The 17,022-nt window shown below is 39.3% G+C and overlaps 2 pseudogenes; both read left to right on the top strand.

Annotated features, from left to right (window-relative positions):
* Window positions 1-454: 454 nt before the first annotated feature.
* LOC131771486 (carbohydrate sulfotransferase 3-like) lies at window positions 455-5,786 on the top strand (annotated as a pseudogene).
* A 2,269-nt stretch (window positions 5,787-8,055) lies between these two features.
* LOC136277220 (carbohydrate sulfotransferase 3-like) lies at window positions 8,056-11,290 on the top strand (annotated as a pseudogene).
* Window positions 11,291-17,022: the final 5,732 nt, after the last annotated feature.

The following is a 17,022-nucleotide window of genomic DNA, read 5'->3' as shown; positions in this document are numbered from 1 at the left end:
GGAAAAGCATTCAGCAATAATTTGATCGCGAGTTTGATAAAATTAGTCCTCAGCAAAATTATTCGTTGCCTGTCTTAGAGTACAATGAAACTTATACATTAAGCTTCATACTTGTTTCTTTTGCTCTGTTTTTATCTTATTATTATTTTTTTTCAATTTCTACTCGCAGTTCCGGGATTCTTTCAGTGATACACCGACCGGCGGAGAAAATGAATGACAGGAGAAACACCCCCTTTCGAATTATGTAAGAAAATTTTGTTTCCCATGCTCAATACTTATGCTGTTCTTTTCCGCTGTTCTACTACATAACTCCCATTATGGCCAATCTCCTTTCAAGTTAGTAAAGAGTTGATAAAGCCAAACAGGAGCTTGAATCAGAATAAAACGGCACTCGTTACTCTTTTAACAAATCCAAACAAACCAAATCACACGAAAGTAGTCCGAGCATGGGCCGATGTCAATTCAGCATCATCCGATGTTCAAAGAAGTTCACGACCCGAAGACTTCCACAGGTTCAATTCCAAAGCCAGCTTTAGAAGCTCGGCCGATCCACCGCGTTGAACCAGCGCCGTCCGAAATCAAAACAGGATCAAACCAAGAGCCTCAGTCGGAAGCCAGATCTACTAGCGGCGTCCACTCCGTGTCATCGAAAGTTAGGCCGAACAAAGGACCAAGAGGACCGATCTCCTTCCGAGGTTCATACAGTGCCACACTCAGTTCAGATAACTTCCAACTTTCGCTCAACAAATCGAAATTTCCCTGAGTTACAACGGACTTTTCCGACCTCCACAAAGTCCCTTGATGTGGTATCGACGCCCCGACCTGAACGCCGCCGAAAGTCTCCTAATCTATGGAGCCGACCGTTCAGGCACAACATTTACCACCAAAAATGTTTGCCGAAGACCCACAACTGATGACTGTTTATGAACCGTTATGGATAACAACCAAATGGAACAAAGAAGACTCTAGTCAAATACCCAATTGGACCAAAAACGTTCTTGATCTTCTTAGAGGAATTTTAAGTTGTAAGTTCGCCGAGACTGCTGCTGGTGTTAAATTCCTCGCGCACACCTCACGGCAATGGAGTGGAGCGTATGTCAAAAACCCTTTTCAGTCTCAAAACTTTTGCCCCAACTGGGAATGTAAAGATCTTTCCAGATCTCCCAAATACGCCGACACAGTATGCCTAACAAAATACAAACACAGTGTAACGAAAATAGGGGAGCCCAGGACACCCAACAGTTTAATTTCATCTTTTTTCCAAAGGTATTCTTAGAGAATCCAGGACACCGACATCCGGGTTATCCAGCTTATCAGGGATCCCAGAGCGAGTTTAAGATCCCGGATTAAGCTAGGGTGGATGGTGGACTGGACGCATTCGAGTTTTCCAAACTAGTCAGAAAAATTTGTTCAAACTTGGTCGCAAACATCAAGTTTGGCCGAAATCTGGGCAAATGGCAAAGACAAGTATTTAGAAGTTCACTACCACGATCTAGCCGGAAAACCGCTGGAAACGACAAAGAGCTATGTTATGATTTTGCAGGATTTGAAATGCCCGATAGTATTGCCGACTGGGTGGTTCGCAATACTTCGCCGAGGTAAAGAAGAACTGATGAAAGGAAAGTAAAAAAATATTCTCACCAACTCGAAATTCAACGGCTAATATTGATAAGTGGAAGCAAGATTCCCCAGTCGAAAGAATTCGAATAATTGAGGAATATTGTCAAGAAGCAATTGATCTTCTTGGGCTGAAAAAAATGCTATAGAACAAACAACAACTTCAACTGCACGGATTTTAAAATGACATAGATTTTCGTGGGAAAAAATAAACTGCAATAAATGAAGATAAACAAGTAAATGAAGCTAAAGGAAAGGAAAAATAAAAACAAATTATGAACAAAACTGAATCAATTATCAGTCGTACCCTTTCCCCTCCTTCTCCCCCTCCCCCTAATGATAATGGGATATTTAGCAAACAGAGATGGAGAATTAACAAACTTCTCAGCTTCAAAGTGTAACCTTAATGTAAATTGCAATTCTCTTTACTTAGTTACAAAGGAATATGTAATAAAGTCACTTCTCTGAGGATTAGCTAAAATAATCTTAATCATTCTTTTCATGCGTTTAGGTCCTAGAGAGAAAAAGTAAAAGGTGTCTTGTAATGAACTTAGAAGATTATCTCTTACATACAAACAATTATATTTTGGAAACAATGATCAGAAAAATTCGACAATCTGGAATCTGAAGAGCGACATCCAGGCATATTTATTACAACAGCGATAATTGGAGGAAAAATACGCAAAGCACATAGTTTGTATTAAGTGATTTCTATAAGTGAATTCTAACCTTGGCTCGTTAGATATTTGGAATTCTAGTCATTTTATAAATAAACGAAGTCAGAACGTCAGAGCAAAGAACCTGAGGGGATCACATGGTTTTCAGAGGGAGCCGGGGGGGAGATCAGTCGCCGCCAACAGAGTTTAAAGAGAGGACTATAGAAAATTGACTGCCTATGGTGGGAATTATAAGAATAATACAAAGCCGTATGGAGAGGGGGGTCAGGTAAATTTAGTGTGACGCGCGGACTCAGAGATGTTTTCAATTTTGTAAGCACGCGTAAATTTATAGAGTGTGCGAGTTTAGTGCTTTTAGATCCGTACTTTTGAGGACTTTTTACGAAGTTTTATCATTTGTCGTGTTACTGTGTTGAGGTTGTTTTGGCCGATTAACCGTGGATTTGTTTTCCGAAGGGTTTTCCGTAATTTTGACTGGGGAAAACGACCCAAAATTCTCCTGCAACCCCTTAACTCCTAAGATCTGATGGTTAATTCTCGCTTCTAGCAACTGAACGTATCCTTGTAAATTAGTAACGAGAATTTGGTGTCAGATCAAGATAACAACTTCTGCCTGATCAGTTTGAGTATTCTCGTTCCCTGTTTGCTGGATAATTTATGGATATTGTTGGGAGAAGTTACATGTAAATCACTTCTGGGAGTTTAAAGGTTAAGAAATAAAAGGCCTCAGTGTTTTATCAGGGTCCCAGTCTTTACCAGAAATAGCTGTACTCGATTAAATAGAACTGCTGCTACATAGTGCTAGTTTTACTTCATAATCTTAAACATGAAAATTTTGGGTCAAAATATTTATCCTCGGAGAAGACCCAACGAGAGTTGGTCGCGATTTATCTGAAACAAATTTCGAAGAAACACCGGGGATATGTAGTCGAGAAAATCGGTCCTTTGGTCAAGAAAACTCGTGTCACTGCTCAACCAATCAGGTGCAAAGCGAAACTCATCATCAATACGTTACGATCTCACGCGTTCAAAGCTTTGAAACTCTGTACGGTGGCCAATTCACATTATCAACTCAGTTGATAAAAGCAAAATTATCTTTTTACATTCCCCCACCGATGCAGCACCACCGTTTCTATAGAAAACTTACCCGCCTCTATATATTTCCCAGATTTGCAATGACCTTGCTTCAAAACAATGGTAGGTGAGAGTATTTATAACGAGAATGATTATCAATTCTCAAGCAAATGAAACTCACTAGCAAAACAAAGGTTACAAATATTAAGGAGTATTGAACGACCTACGAGTACGTAACCAATCACAACGAAGTATTTTTTTCAGATGTACACAGATAAGGAACTAATATTTTCCAGTAAAATGTAGTTCATTAGCACCGACTCCACAGTGTGTCGATGAAAAATAGCTAGAAACGTGGCGAGATATTCTGTAAAAAGAGTAGGCACTTTATACAAAGGTAAGTATTTCACAGAAGACTAGTTTAGTTCAGGTGAAGTAACCGTGTTTTTGCAAAAGATATCTTGCATGCAGGCCTTGATTTTTACACCAATTTGACAGTTAACCCAGTGGAGCGAACCAACTTCCCATATGTAAATGCAGTGAAGAATATTCGAAAAGCGGAAAAGCATTCAGCAATAATTTGATGGCGAGTTTGATAAAATTAGTCCTCAGCAAAATTATTCGTTGACTGTCTTAAAGTACAATGAAACTTATTATTATTTTTTTATTATTATTTTTCTCAATTTCTACTCACAGTTCCGGGGTTCTTTCAGTGATACACCGACCGGCGGAGAAATGAATGTCAAGAGAAACATCCCCTTTCGAATATGTAAGAAATTTTGTTTCCCATGCGCAGTTCTTCTGCTGTTCTCTTCCGCTGTTCTACTACATAACTCCCATTATGGACAATCTCTTTCAAGTTTAGTAAAGAGTTGATAAAGCCAAACAGGAGCTTGACTCAGAATTAAAAACGGCACTCGTTACTCTTTTAACAAATCCAAACAAAACAAATTCACCCGAAGTAGTCGAACATTGGCCGATGTCAATTCAGCATCATCTGAAGTTCAAAGAGTTCACGACCGAAGATTTCCACAGGTTCAATTCCAAAGCCAGCTTTGGAAGCTCGGCCGATCCACCGCGTTGAACCAGCGCCGTCCGAAATCAATATACAGGATTAAACCAAAAGCCTACAGTCGGAAAGCCGATCTACAAGCGGGACGTCCACTCTGTGTTCATCCGGGAGTTAGGCCGGAAAGAAAGACCAATGGGACCAATCTTCTTCCGAGGGTTCACTACCGTGTCACACTCAGTTCAGATAACTTTCCAACTATTTCGGTTTCAAACAAGATCGAAATTCCCCTGAGTTACACACGGCTTTTCGGACCTCCACATTTAAGTTGCTTTGTATGTGGTATCGAACGCCCCGACCCGAACGCCGCCGATAGTTCTCCTAATCTATGGACGCCGGCCCGTTAAGGCACAACATTTCACCACAAAAAATGTTTGCCGAAGAATCCACAACTATAAGGACCTGTTTATGAACCGTTATGGATTATAACCAAATGGAACAAAAAGAAGACTCTAGTCCAAATAACCCAATTGGACCCAAAACACGTTCTTTGATCTTCTTAGGGGAACTTTAAGTTGTTGGTAAGTTCGCCGAGACTGCTGCTGGTTGTTAAATTCCTCTCGCCCACACCTCACGGAAAATGGGAAGGAGCGTATGTCAAAAACCCTTGTTCAGTCAGTCAAAACTTTTGCCCCAACTGGGAATGTAAAGATCTTTCCAGATCTCCAAAAATACGCCGACACAGTATGCCTAACAAAATACAAACACAGTGTAACGAAAATAGGGGAAACCAGGACACCCAACAGTTAATTTCATCTTTTCTTCCAAAGGTGTTCTTAGAGAATCCAGACACGACATCCGGGTTATCCAGCTTATTCGAGATCCAAGAGCCAGTTTTAGATCCCGGATTAAGTTAAGATGGATGGTAGACTGGACGCATCGGAATTTTCGAAAGTTAGTCAGAAAAGTTTGTTCAAACTGGTCGCAAACATCAAGTTTGGCCGAAATCTGGGCAAATGGCAAGACAAGTATTTAGAAGTACACTACCACGATCTAGCCGGAAAACCGCTGGAAACGACAAGAGCTATGTATAATTTTGCAGGATTTGAAATGCCCGATAGCATTGCCGACTGGGTGGTTCGCAATACTTCGCCGAGTAAAGAAGAACTGATGAAGGAAAGTAAAAAAATATTCTCACCAACTCGAAATTCAACGGCTAATATTGATAAGTGGAAGCAAGATTCCCCAGTCGAAAGAATTCGAATAATTGAGGAATATTGTCAAGAAGCACTTGATCTTCTAGGACTGAAAAAAATGCTATAGAACAAACAACAACTTCAATTGAACGGATTTGAAAATGACACAGATTTTCGTGGGAAAAAATAAACTGCCAATAAATGAAGATAAAGGGAAGGAAACACGAATTTTAAACAAAACTGGATCAATTCTTTGAATCACTTCACAGAGATGTGACTGACTAGCCTCCGTGCAGCCGTACCCTTTCCCCTCCCCCCCCCCCCCCCCCCCCCCCTAATTATAATGGGATATTTAGCAAACAGAGATGGAGAATTGACAAACTTCTCAGCTTCAAGGTGTAACCTTTATGGAAATTGCAATTCTCTTTACTTAGTTACAAAGGAATATGTAATAAAGTCACTTCTCTGGTGATTAGCTAAAATAATCTTAACCATTCTTTTCATGCGTTTAGGTCCTAGAGAGAAAAAGTAAAAGGTTCCTTGTAATGAACTTAGGAGATATCTCCTACATACAAACAATTATATTTGAAACAATGATCAGAAAAATTCGACAATCTGGAATCTGAAGAGCGACATCCAGGCATATTATTTCAACAGCGATAATTGGATGAAAATACGTAGAGTACATAGTTTGTATTAAGTGATTTCTATAAGTTAATTCTCAAGATTAACTACTTCTTTTGGTCAGTCACACAAATTCAAGGTTTTCTTCTGCTTCTTGCAAAAAAAACTCCTTTAACTTAAAGTAATTTGCGAAATATTCAGTCCGGTAACAGAGCAAACCAACAAATAGATTATCATGACCTAAGAAGGAACTAGAGTTTTTACGTTCTTACATCTAGCAAAAAAATTCATAACGCAGTTTTTGAAGAAGAATCGGTTTGTAACGAAGACCTTAATGTAACATTGTACTATTAGGCCCAGTAGTAAAAACGGGTACTAACAAGAACTCGGTGTTACCATATTTCGTACGTTCGCTAATTCCTTGAAGGCCCTTCGTAAGGTTGGAGTTGATACAATCCCGCCAGAAAGAAGGAAACAAAGTGATGTCAATTTTCTACTTGATGTGTGTAACCTTGGCTCGTTAGATATTTGGAATTCTAGTCATTTTAGAAATAACCGAGGTCAGAACGCCAGATCAAAAAACAGACACAAATACCCGAATAAGATTTTGTAAGCATATGAACATCTCGAGTCTCAACAGCTTGGAGTCATTCATAACCTCAGCCAGCAGAATAGTCTTGAAATAGATGCTCTATGAGGTACACAACATCAGGAGAGTAGGAATGCACCAGTAAGGGAAAAGTCATTATTTAACGCTGGGGAGAGGAGTGGGGCAAGCTGAGGATTTTGGGGGGGATCACATGGTTTTCAGAGGGAACCAGGGGGGGGGGGGGAGTTCAGTCGCCGCCAACAGAGTTTAAAGAGAAGACTATGGAAAATTGACTGTCTATGGGGGGGAATTATAAGAATAATACAAAGCCGTATGGGCGAGGGGGGGGGGGGGGGGGGGTGTCAGGTAAATTTAGCGTGGCGCGGGCTCAGAGATATTTTCAATTTTGTAAGCACGCGTACAATTATAGCGTGTGCGAGTTTAGTGTTTTCAGAGCCGTACTTTTTGAGGACTTTTTACGAAGTGTTATCATTTGTCGTGTTACTGTGTTGAGGTTGTTTTGGCCGATTAAACGTGGATTTGTTTTCCGAAGGGTTCTCCGTAATTTTGCCTGGGGACAACAACCAAAATCTCCTGCGACCCCTTAATTCCTGAGATCTGATTGTTAATTCTCCCTTCGAGTTACTGAACGTATCCTTGTAAATTAGTATCGAGAATTTGGTGTCAGATCAAGATAACAACTTCCACCTGATCAGTTTGGGTATTCTCGTTCCCTGTTTGCTGGATAATTTATGGATATTGTTGGGAGAAGTTACATGTAAATCACTTCTGGGAGTTTAAAGGTTAAGAAATAAAAGGCCTCAGTGTTTTATCAGGGTCCCAGTCTTTACCAGAAATAGCTGTACTCGATTAAATAGAACTGCTGCTACATAGTGCTAGTTTTACTTCATAATCTTAAACATGAAAATTTTTAGGTCTAAAATTTATCCTCGGAGAAGACCGAACGAGAGTTGGTCGCGATTTCTCTGAAACAAGTTTCGAAGAAAAACCGGGGAAGTGTAGTCGAGAAAATCGGTACTTTGGTCAAGAAAACTCGTGTCACTTTTCAACCAATCAGGTGCAAAGCGAAACTTATCATCAATACGTTACGCTCTCACGCGTTCAAAGCTTTGAAACTCTTTACGGTGGCCAATTCACATTATCAACTCAGTTGATAAAACCAAAATTATCTTTTTACACTCCCCCACCGATGCAGCACCAAAGTTTCTATAGAAACTTACCCGCCTTTTTATATTTTCTAGATTTGCAATGACCCTGCTTCAAAACAATGGTATGTGAGAGTATTTAGATACGAAAATGATTATCAATTCTCAAGCAAATGAAACTCACTTGCAAAACAAAGGTTTTGCACTAAAGCTTGTTTTCATGGTGAAAGCTTTTGGAAACTCGAAAATAAAACATTAGGTATTCAGAGAGATGAAAAAAAAGGTTCACTAGTGCTAATGATTTGGGAATACATGCTAAAGGTTGTTTATTCTTAAACGAAAAACTCTTGATATTTAACTAGGCTTCACTGTTCGTTTCGGGTCAGTACTAAACATAACTTTGACAGACGTCAAAAATTTCTCAGCTTGACGCAACCTAATAGTTTTCTATTGAATGCAAATTAAGGAGTATTGAATGATCATCGAGTACGTAACCAATCACAATAAAGTTTTTTTTTTCAGTGGTAAACAATTTATAAAAGAAAAATGTTTTCCAGTAGGATGTAGTTCCTAAGCACCGTCTCGACAGTGTGTCGATGAAAAATAGTTAGAAACGTAGCGAGATGTTCTGTAAAAAGTGCTGGCACCTTATACAAGGGTAAGTATCTCATCAGAAGACTAGTTTAGTTCAGATGAAGTAACTGTGTTTTTGCAAAAGATATCTTGCATGCGGGCCTCAAGGAAACCTTCCTCTAGTATACATTTGCCATAGAGGGTCAGTGTAATGTCAAATATGAAAATACAACAGCACTTAAGAATTTCCATTCCAAAAAGTTTTCTCAGAAAACATCTGTGTGAACAGACGGAAGCTTTTGGAGCCCGTCACTCACGTACAGAATTCGTCACACAGGTTAGATATTCAGGTAAATATATAAAATATAGGTAGAACAAACAACAACTTCAATTGAACCGATTTGAAAATGACATAGATTTTTTGTGGGAAAAAATGAAACATAGGTAAAAAGGGTTCATTCTAAAGACGTTAAATAAATTCTCACTCAGTCGGTCGTAAAATGCTTAGGTTACGATGAACAATTCAACCTTACCAGCAGCATATACGTTTCTCCTCTGGACTAGCATTTGTTGAAAAATTATTCATTTATTGATTTTTTCAGCAAATTATTTGACAGTTAACCCAGTGAGGCGAACCAACTTCCCGCATGCAATTGCAATGAAGAATAATCCAAGCTTACGACAGGCCTACGACATGACTTAGGACAATTTACACGCGCACGACATTTTCACCTACGACATGCCAAAATCGCGTGCAATTCCACTCGTTTTCGGCCGCGGTCATTGTTTCAATAATTTGCAAGAGAAGGAAAAGAACCTCTTCCTCGCTCCACAGTGATATCATATTCTCTCTGTTTCCTCATCTGAGAATGTATTTTTCGCTTTGGAAGCAGTCTTCGACTTTCCGGAGGCGACTTCCTCTGCCATTTTGACGCAAGAAAATTTCACCTTCCTCCCCTACTCAGTAGAAATTTGTCACAAAATACGTCATTTTCCATCAATTTCGGCTACGATTGTCGCAGCGTTTTAAAACATGTTTTAAAATCCTACGACATTTTTCGTGACGTGCACGACAGTCGTAAGCGAGTGGTAGGTTTGATTTACACGATACAATTCGTGTCGTAGGCCTGTCGTAAGCTTGTCGCATGCGACAAAGTCGTACCGTGTAAATAGGCCTTGGGCCGATGTCAATTCAGCATCATCCGAAGTTCAAAGAGGTTCACGACCTAAGATTTCCACGGGTTCAATTCTAAAGCCAGCTTTGGAAGCTCGGCCGATCCACCGCGTTCAACCAGCGCCGTCCGAAATCAAAACAGGATCAAACCAAGAGCCTCAGTCGGAGCCCGATCTACTAGCGACGTCCACTCCGTGTCATCAAAAGTAAGGCCGAAGAAGGACCAAGAGGACCGATCTCCTTCCGAGGTTTATACAGTGTCACACTCAGTTCAGACAACTTCCAACTTTCGCTCAACAAATCGTAATTCCCCTGAGTTGCAACGGACTTTTCCAACCTCCACAAATTCCCTTGATGTGGTATCGACGCCGCAACCCGAACGCCGCCGAAGTCTCCTAATCTATGGAGCCGACCGTTCAGGCACAACATTCACCACCAAAATGTTTGCCGAAGATCCACAACTTATGACTGTTTATGAACCATTATGGATAACAACCAAATGGAACAAAGAAGACTCTAGTCAAATACCATTGGACCAAAAACGTTCTTGATCTTCTTAGAGGAATTTTAAGTTGTAAGTTCGCCGAGACTGCCGCTGGTGTTAAATTCCTCTCGCACACCTCACGGCAATGGAGCGGAGCGTATGTCAAAAACCCTTTTCAGTCTCAAAACTTTTGCCCCAACTGGGAATGTAAAGATCTTTCCAGATCTCCCAAATACGCCGACACAGTATGCCTAACAAAATACAAACACAGTGTAACGAAAATAGGGGGCCCAGGACACCCGACAGTTTAATTTCATCTTTTCTTCCAAAGGTATTCTTAGAGAATCCAGACACTGACATCCGGGTTATCCAGCTTATCAGGGATCCCAGAGCGAGTTTAAGATCCCGGATTAAGCTAGGGTGGATGGTGGACTGGACGCATTCGAGTTTTCCAAACTTAGTCAGAAAAATTTGTTCAAACTTGGTCGCAAACATCAAGTTTGGCCGAAATCTGGGCAAATGGCAAGACAAGTATTTAGAAGTTCACTACCACGATCTAGCCGGAAAACCGCTGGAAACGACAAGAGCTGTGTATAATTTTGCAGGATTTGAAATGCCCGATAGCATTGCCGACTGGGTGGTTCGCAATACTTCGCCGAGTAAAGAAGAACTGATGAAGGAAAGTAAAAACATATTCTCACCAACTCGAAATTCAACGGCTAATATTGATAAGTGGAAGCAAGATTCTCCAGTCGAAAGAATTCAAATAATTGAGAAATATTGTAAAAAAGCACTTGATCTTCTAGGACTGAAAAAAATGCTATAGAACAAATAACAACTTCAATTGAACCGATTTGAAAATGACATAGATTTTCGTGGGAAAAAATAACGCAACAAATAAAGATAAACAAGTAAATGAAGATAAAGGAAAGGAAACACGAATTATAGACAAAACTGGATCAATTCTTTGAATCACTTCACAGAGATGTGACTGACTAGCCTACGTGTAGCCGTACCCTCCCCCCCCCAAAGTGAAACGGTTCCCGCGCTTCCGTTTCACTTTTCGGGGGGGGGGAGGGTAAGACTAAGACTACACGTGGGCAAGTGACTGACATGTAACTTCTCTTTACCATCAAAATAGGATATTTAGCAAAAAGGGGAGAAGCAGAATTGACAAACTTCTCAGTTTCGAGGTATAAACTTGATGTAAATCGCAATTCTCTTTACTAAGTTACAAAGCAATACTGTAACAAAGTTACTTCTCTGGTGATGATTAGCTAAAATAATCTAAATCATTATTTTCATGCTTTTAGTTACTAGAGTAAAAAGTGAATGATTCTTTGCAATGAATTTAGAGGATCATCCTCTACATACAAACAGTTATATTTGAAACAGTGATCAGAAAAATTCGACAACCTGGAATTTGAAGCGCGACATCCTAACATAATATTTCAACAGCGACAATTGGATAAAAATACGTAGAGTACATAGTTTGTATTAAGTGATTCCTATCAGTTAATTCCCAAGATTAACTACTTCTTTTGGTCAGTCACGATAATTCAAGGTTTTTCTTCTGCTTCTTGCAAAAAACCACCTTAACTGAAAGTAATTTGCGAAATATTCGGTTCGGTAAAAGAGCAAACCAACAAAGAGATTATCATGAACCAAGAAGTAACTAGAATTTTAATTGCTTACTTCTAGCAAAAAATTAATAACGTAGTTTTTGAGTGGGAGCCCCGTATAAGGAATCGGTATGTAACGAAGACCTTAGTGTAACATAATACTTTTAGGCCCTTTGCGGAATTCAGGGAACCTCCCTTGGTTGACACTGACTTGTTAATTGTTAACCCTTTAACTCCCATGAGTGACCAAAACAGAATTTCTCCTTACAATATCAATACAATATCAACTAGATAAGTGATGAGAATAAAGAAAAAGATCAATTTGGGGATAATTAGTTGATCCAATACTAAACTCTCTGAACTATTGTAGTAAGAATTGTATGTTTGACACTAAGGAGAATTACAAATTTAATCTGGGAGTTAAAGGGTTAATAACGTAATCACATGATGTGATTTTACTCGGTCGGAGCATTTTTGGTGTGTATGTTTTCGTTGCGTTTATGGATCAAACTCTGAAATTCTAGTTTAAACTCGGTTGGATTCACTTAAGCCAATTGTTTTAAGTCGGAAAAACGGAATAAATTCATTTTAGGCCCAGTAGTAAAAACGGGTACGAACAAGAACCCAGTGTTACCACATTTTGTACATTCGTCAATTCCTTGGGAGCCCTTGGTAAGGTTGGAGTTTCACTATCCCTATAGAAAGAAGGAAACAAATTGATGTCAATTTTCCACTTGATGTGTGTAACCTTAGCTCGTTAGATATTTAGAATTCTAGCCATTTTAGAAAAAAAAAAAACGTGATCAGAACGCCAGATCAAAGAACCGACACAAAGACCCGAACAAGATTATATAAGCATATGAACATCTTGAGTCACAACAGCTTGGAGTCATGAGAGGGATCACATGGTTTTCAGGGGGAACGGAGTGACGATCGGTCGCCGCCAACAGGGTTTAAAGAGGGGACTATAGAGAATTGACTGCCTATGAGGGGGGCTATAAGAATATTACAAAGGCGTATAGGGGGATCAGGTAAATTTAGCGTGACACGCGGGCTCAGAGATATTTTCAATTTGTAAGTTCGTAAGCAAAGTGACGCGTACAATTATCGCGTGTGCGAGTTTAGTTTTTTCAGAGTCGTTTTTTTTTTTTGAGGATTTTTTACGAAGTTTTAGTATTAGTTGTGTTACCGTGTTGAGGTTTTTTGGACGATTAAACGTGGATTTGTTTTCCGAAGGGTTTTCCGTAATTGCTTAAGGACAACAAGCAAAATTTTCCGACAAGCCCCGGCGATAAATAAGGAAGGATGATATTTAGATTCAAAGAAGATTTTAAAACACGGACTACAAATCATCGAACAAACTTGAAAACTTCGGTAAGCCAAATTTCCAGGAGAAAAAAGCCCGTGACGTAGCTCTTTAAGCGCTTAACCCTCAAGAGAGGCTTGCGTCTAATGTTTCCTTACAGCATTACTTATAAAGCCCCCACTATGAATCAAATATTAAAGACATTTACGTCATGAGAATTGAGAAAGTGATCACTAACTGAAGGAGTTCCTAGTTGTAAACGAAGTCTCCATATTTTCCAAGACACATACGCCTGTGAGGTATCTCTGGTAGGCAGACACCCTCAAGAATTGGAAAAATTGTCCACCAGCGGAAAAGTGTAAATAGAGAGTTTGAATGAAAGGTAAAACGGGGAATTGAAAAAAGTTTCCTAAAGTAAAGCTATTCGCTTGCAAGAGTGTCCGTTAGCACAGGCGGCCCAAGCTCCAGCTGTGAGATGATCATCTTGTACAATAACAGTCATAGCGGAATTATAAGAGTTTGTATGGGAATATTTACGACCGCTCTAAGGAATAAAACAATACGTCAAATTCTCAATAAAAATACCTCACCTTACTTCCACAGCGTATCACTTGTTATCTGATCGCTTTCTTTGATGAAAAGAACCCATTTGAGCGAGTTGTCCATTTCGAGATTTTCAACGTACATAAGAAAAGGGCTTTCCTTATGTAAGTTGAAAACCTGAAATGGACAACTCGCTCAAATGGGTTCTTTTCATCAAAGTAAACGGTCAGATAAAAAGTGATACGCTGTGAGAGTAAGGTGCATTATTTTCATTGAGAATTGACGTATTGTTTTATTCCTTAGAGCGGTCGTAAATATTCTCATACAAACTCTTATGATTCCGCCGTGACTGTTATTGTGCAAGATGATCATCTCACAGCTGGAGCTTGGGCCGCTGGAAGTATTCTGTGGGTCACCTTACAGGTTGATTCCACCCTTCCTGGAGGTGACTGATGGTACAAAATACAATTATCTGGTGATATAATCAGTTTATTGATTACAGTCAACTCTCTGCTAACGGCACAGGCGGCCCAAGCTCCAGCTGTGAGATGATCATCTTGCACAATAACAGTCACGGCGGAATCATAAGAGTTTGTATGAGAATATTTACGACCGCTCTAAGGAATAAAACAATACGTCAAATTCTCAATGAAAATAATGCACCTTACTCTCACAGCGTATCACTTTTTATCTGACCGTTTACTTTGATGAAAAGAACCCATTTGAGCGAGTTGTCCATTTCAAGGTTTTCAACTTACATAAGGAAAGCCCTTTTCTTATGTACGTTGAAAATCTCGAAATGGACAACTCGCTCAATGGGTTCTTTTCATCAAAGAAAGCGATCAGATAACAAGTGATACGCTGTGGAAGTAAGGTGAGGTATTTTTTATTGAGAATTTGACGTATTGTTTTATTCCTTAGAGCGGTCGTAAATATTCCCATACAAACTCTTATAATTCCGCTATGACTGTTATTGTACAAGATGATCATCTCACAGCTGGAGCTTGGGCCGCCTGTGCTAACGGAACTCTTGCAAACGAATAGCTTTACTTTAGGAAACTTTTTTCAATTCCCCGTTTTACCTTTCATTCAAACTCTCTATTTACACTTTTCCGCTGGTGGACAATTTTTCCAATTCTTGAGGGTGTCTGCCTACCAGAGATACCTCACAGGCGTATGTGTCTTGGAAAATATGGAGACTTCGTTTACAACTAGGAACTCCTTCAGTTAGTGATCACTTTCTCAATTCTCATGACGTAAATGTCTTTAATATTTGATTCATAGTGGGGGCTTTATAAGTAATGCTGTAAGGAAACATTAGACGCAAGCCTCTCTTGAGGGTTAAGCGCTTAAAGAGCTACGTCACGGGCTTTTTTCTCCTGGAAATTTGGCTTACCGAAGTTTTCAAGTTTGTTCGATGATTTGTAGTCCGTGTTTTAAAATCTTCTTTGAATCTAAATATCATCCTTCCTTATTTATCGCCGGGGCTTGTCGGAAAATTTTGCTTGTTGTCCTTAAGCAATTACGGAAAACCCTTCGGAAAACAAATCCACGTTTAATCGTCCAAAAGAACCTCAACACGGTAACACAACTAATACTAAAACTTCGTAAAAAATCCTCAAAAAAAACGGCTCTGAAAAAACTAAACTCGCACACGCGATAATTGTACGCGTCACTTTGCTTACGAGCTTACAAATTGAAAATATCTCTGAGCCCGCGTGTCACGCTAAATTTACCTGATCCCCCCTATACGCCTTTGTAATATTCTTATAGCCCCCCTCATAGGCAGTCAATTCTCTATAGTCCCCTCTTTAAACCCTGTTGGCGGCGACCGATCGTCACTCCGTTCCCCCTGAAAACCATGTGATCCCTCTCATGACTCCAAGCTGTTGTGACTCAAGATGTTCATATGCTTATATAATCTTGTTCGGGTCTTTGTGTCGGTTCTTTGATCTGGCGTTCTGATCACGTTTTTTTTTTTTTTCTAAAATGGCTAGAATTCTAAATATCTAACGAGCTAAGGTTACACACATCAAGTGGAAAATTGACATCAATTTGTTTCCTTCTTTCTATAGGGATAGTGAAACTCCAACCTTACGAAGGGCTCCCAAGGAATTGACGAATGTACAAAATGTGGTAACACTGGGTTCTTGTTCGTGCCCGTTTTTACTACTGGGCCTAAAATGAATTTATTCCGTTTTCCGACTTACAACAATTGGCTTAAGTGAATCCGACCGAGTTTAAACTAGAATTTCAGAGTTTGATCCATAAACGCAACGAAAACATACACACCAAAATGCTCCGACCGAGTAAAATCACATCATGTGATTACGTTATTAACCCTTTAACTCCCAGATTAAATTTGTAATTCTCCTTAGTGTCAAACATACAATTCTTACAATAATAGTTCAGAGAATTTAGTATTGGATCAACTAATTATCCCCAAATTGATCTTTTTCTTTATTCTCATCACTTATCTAGTTGATATTGTATTGATATTGTAAGGAGAAATTCTGTTTTGGTCACTCATGGGAGTTAAAGGGTTAACAATTAACAAGTCAGTGTCAACCAAGGGAGGTTCCCTGAATTCCGCAAAGGGCCTAAAAGTATTATGTTACACTAAGGTCTTCGTTACATACCGATTCCTTATACGGGGCTCCCACTCAAAAACTACGTTATTAATTTTTTGCTAGAAGCAAGCAATTAAAATTCTAGTTACTTCTTGGTTCATGATAATCTCTTTGTTGGTTTGCTCTGTTACCGAACCGAATATTTCGCAAATTACTTTAAGTTAAGGTGGTTTTTGCAAGAAGCAGAAGAAAAACCTTGAATTATCGTGACTGACCAAAAGAAGTAGTTAATCTTGAGAATTAACTGATATAAATCACTTAATACAAACTATGTACTCTACGTATTTTTATCCAATTATCGCTATTGAAATATTATGTCAGGATGTCACTCTTCAAATTCCAGGTTGTCGAATTTTTCTGATCACTGTTTCAAATATAACTGTTTGTATGTAGAGGATGATCCTCTAAATTCATTGCAAAGAATCATTCACTTTTTACTCTAGTAACTAAAAGCATGAAAATAATGATTTAGATTATTTTAGCTAATCATCACCAGAGAAGTAACTTTGTTACAGTATTGCTTTGTAACTTAGTAAAGAGAATTGCGATTTACATCAAGTTTATACCTCAAAACTGAGAAGTTTGTCAATTCTGCTTCTCCCCTTTTTGCTAAATATCCTATTTTGATGGTAAAGAGAAGTTACATGTCAGTCACTTGCCCACGTGTAGTCTTACCCTCCCCCCCCCCCCCCGAAAAGTGAAACGGAAGCGCGGGAACCGTTTCACTTTGGGGGGGGG

This window comes from Pocillopora verrucosa, chromosome 12 (genome assembly GCF_036669915.1).
Source record: "Pocillopora verrucosa isolate sample1 chromosome 12, ASM3666991v2, whole genome shotgun sequence".
Classification (NCBI taxonomy): Eukaryota; Metazoa; Cnidaria; class Anthozoa; order Scleractinia; family Pocilloporidae; genus Pocillopora; species Pocillopora verrucosa.
Note: the sequence above shows the minus strand (reverse complement) of the source record. Positions and strands in the feature narration are given on the sequence as shown.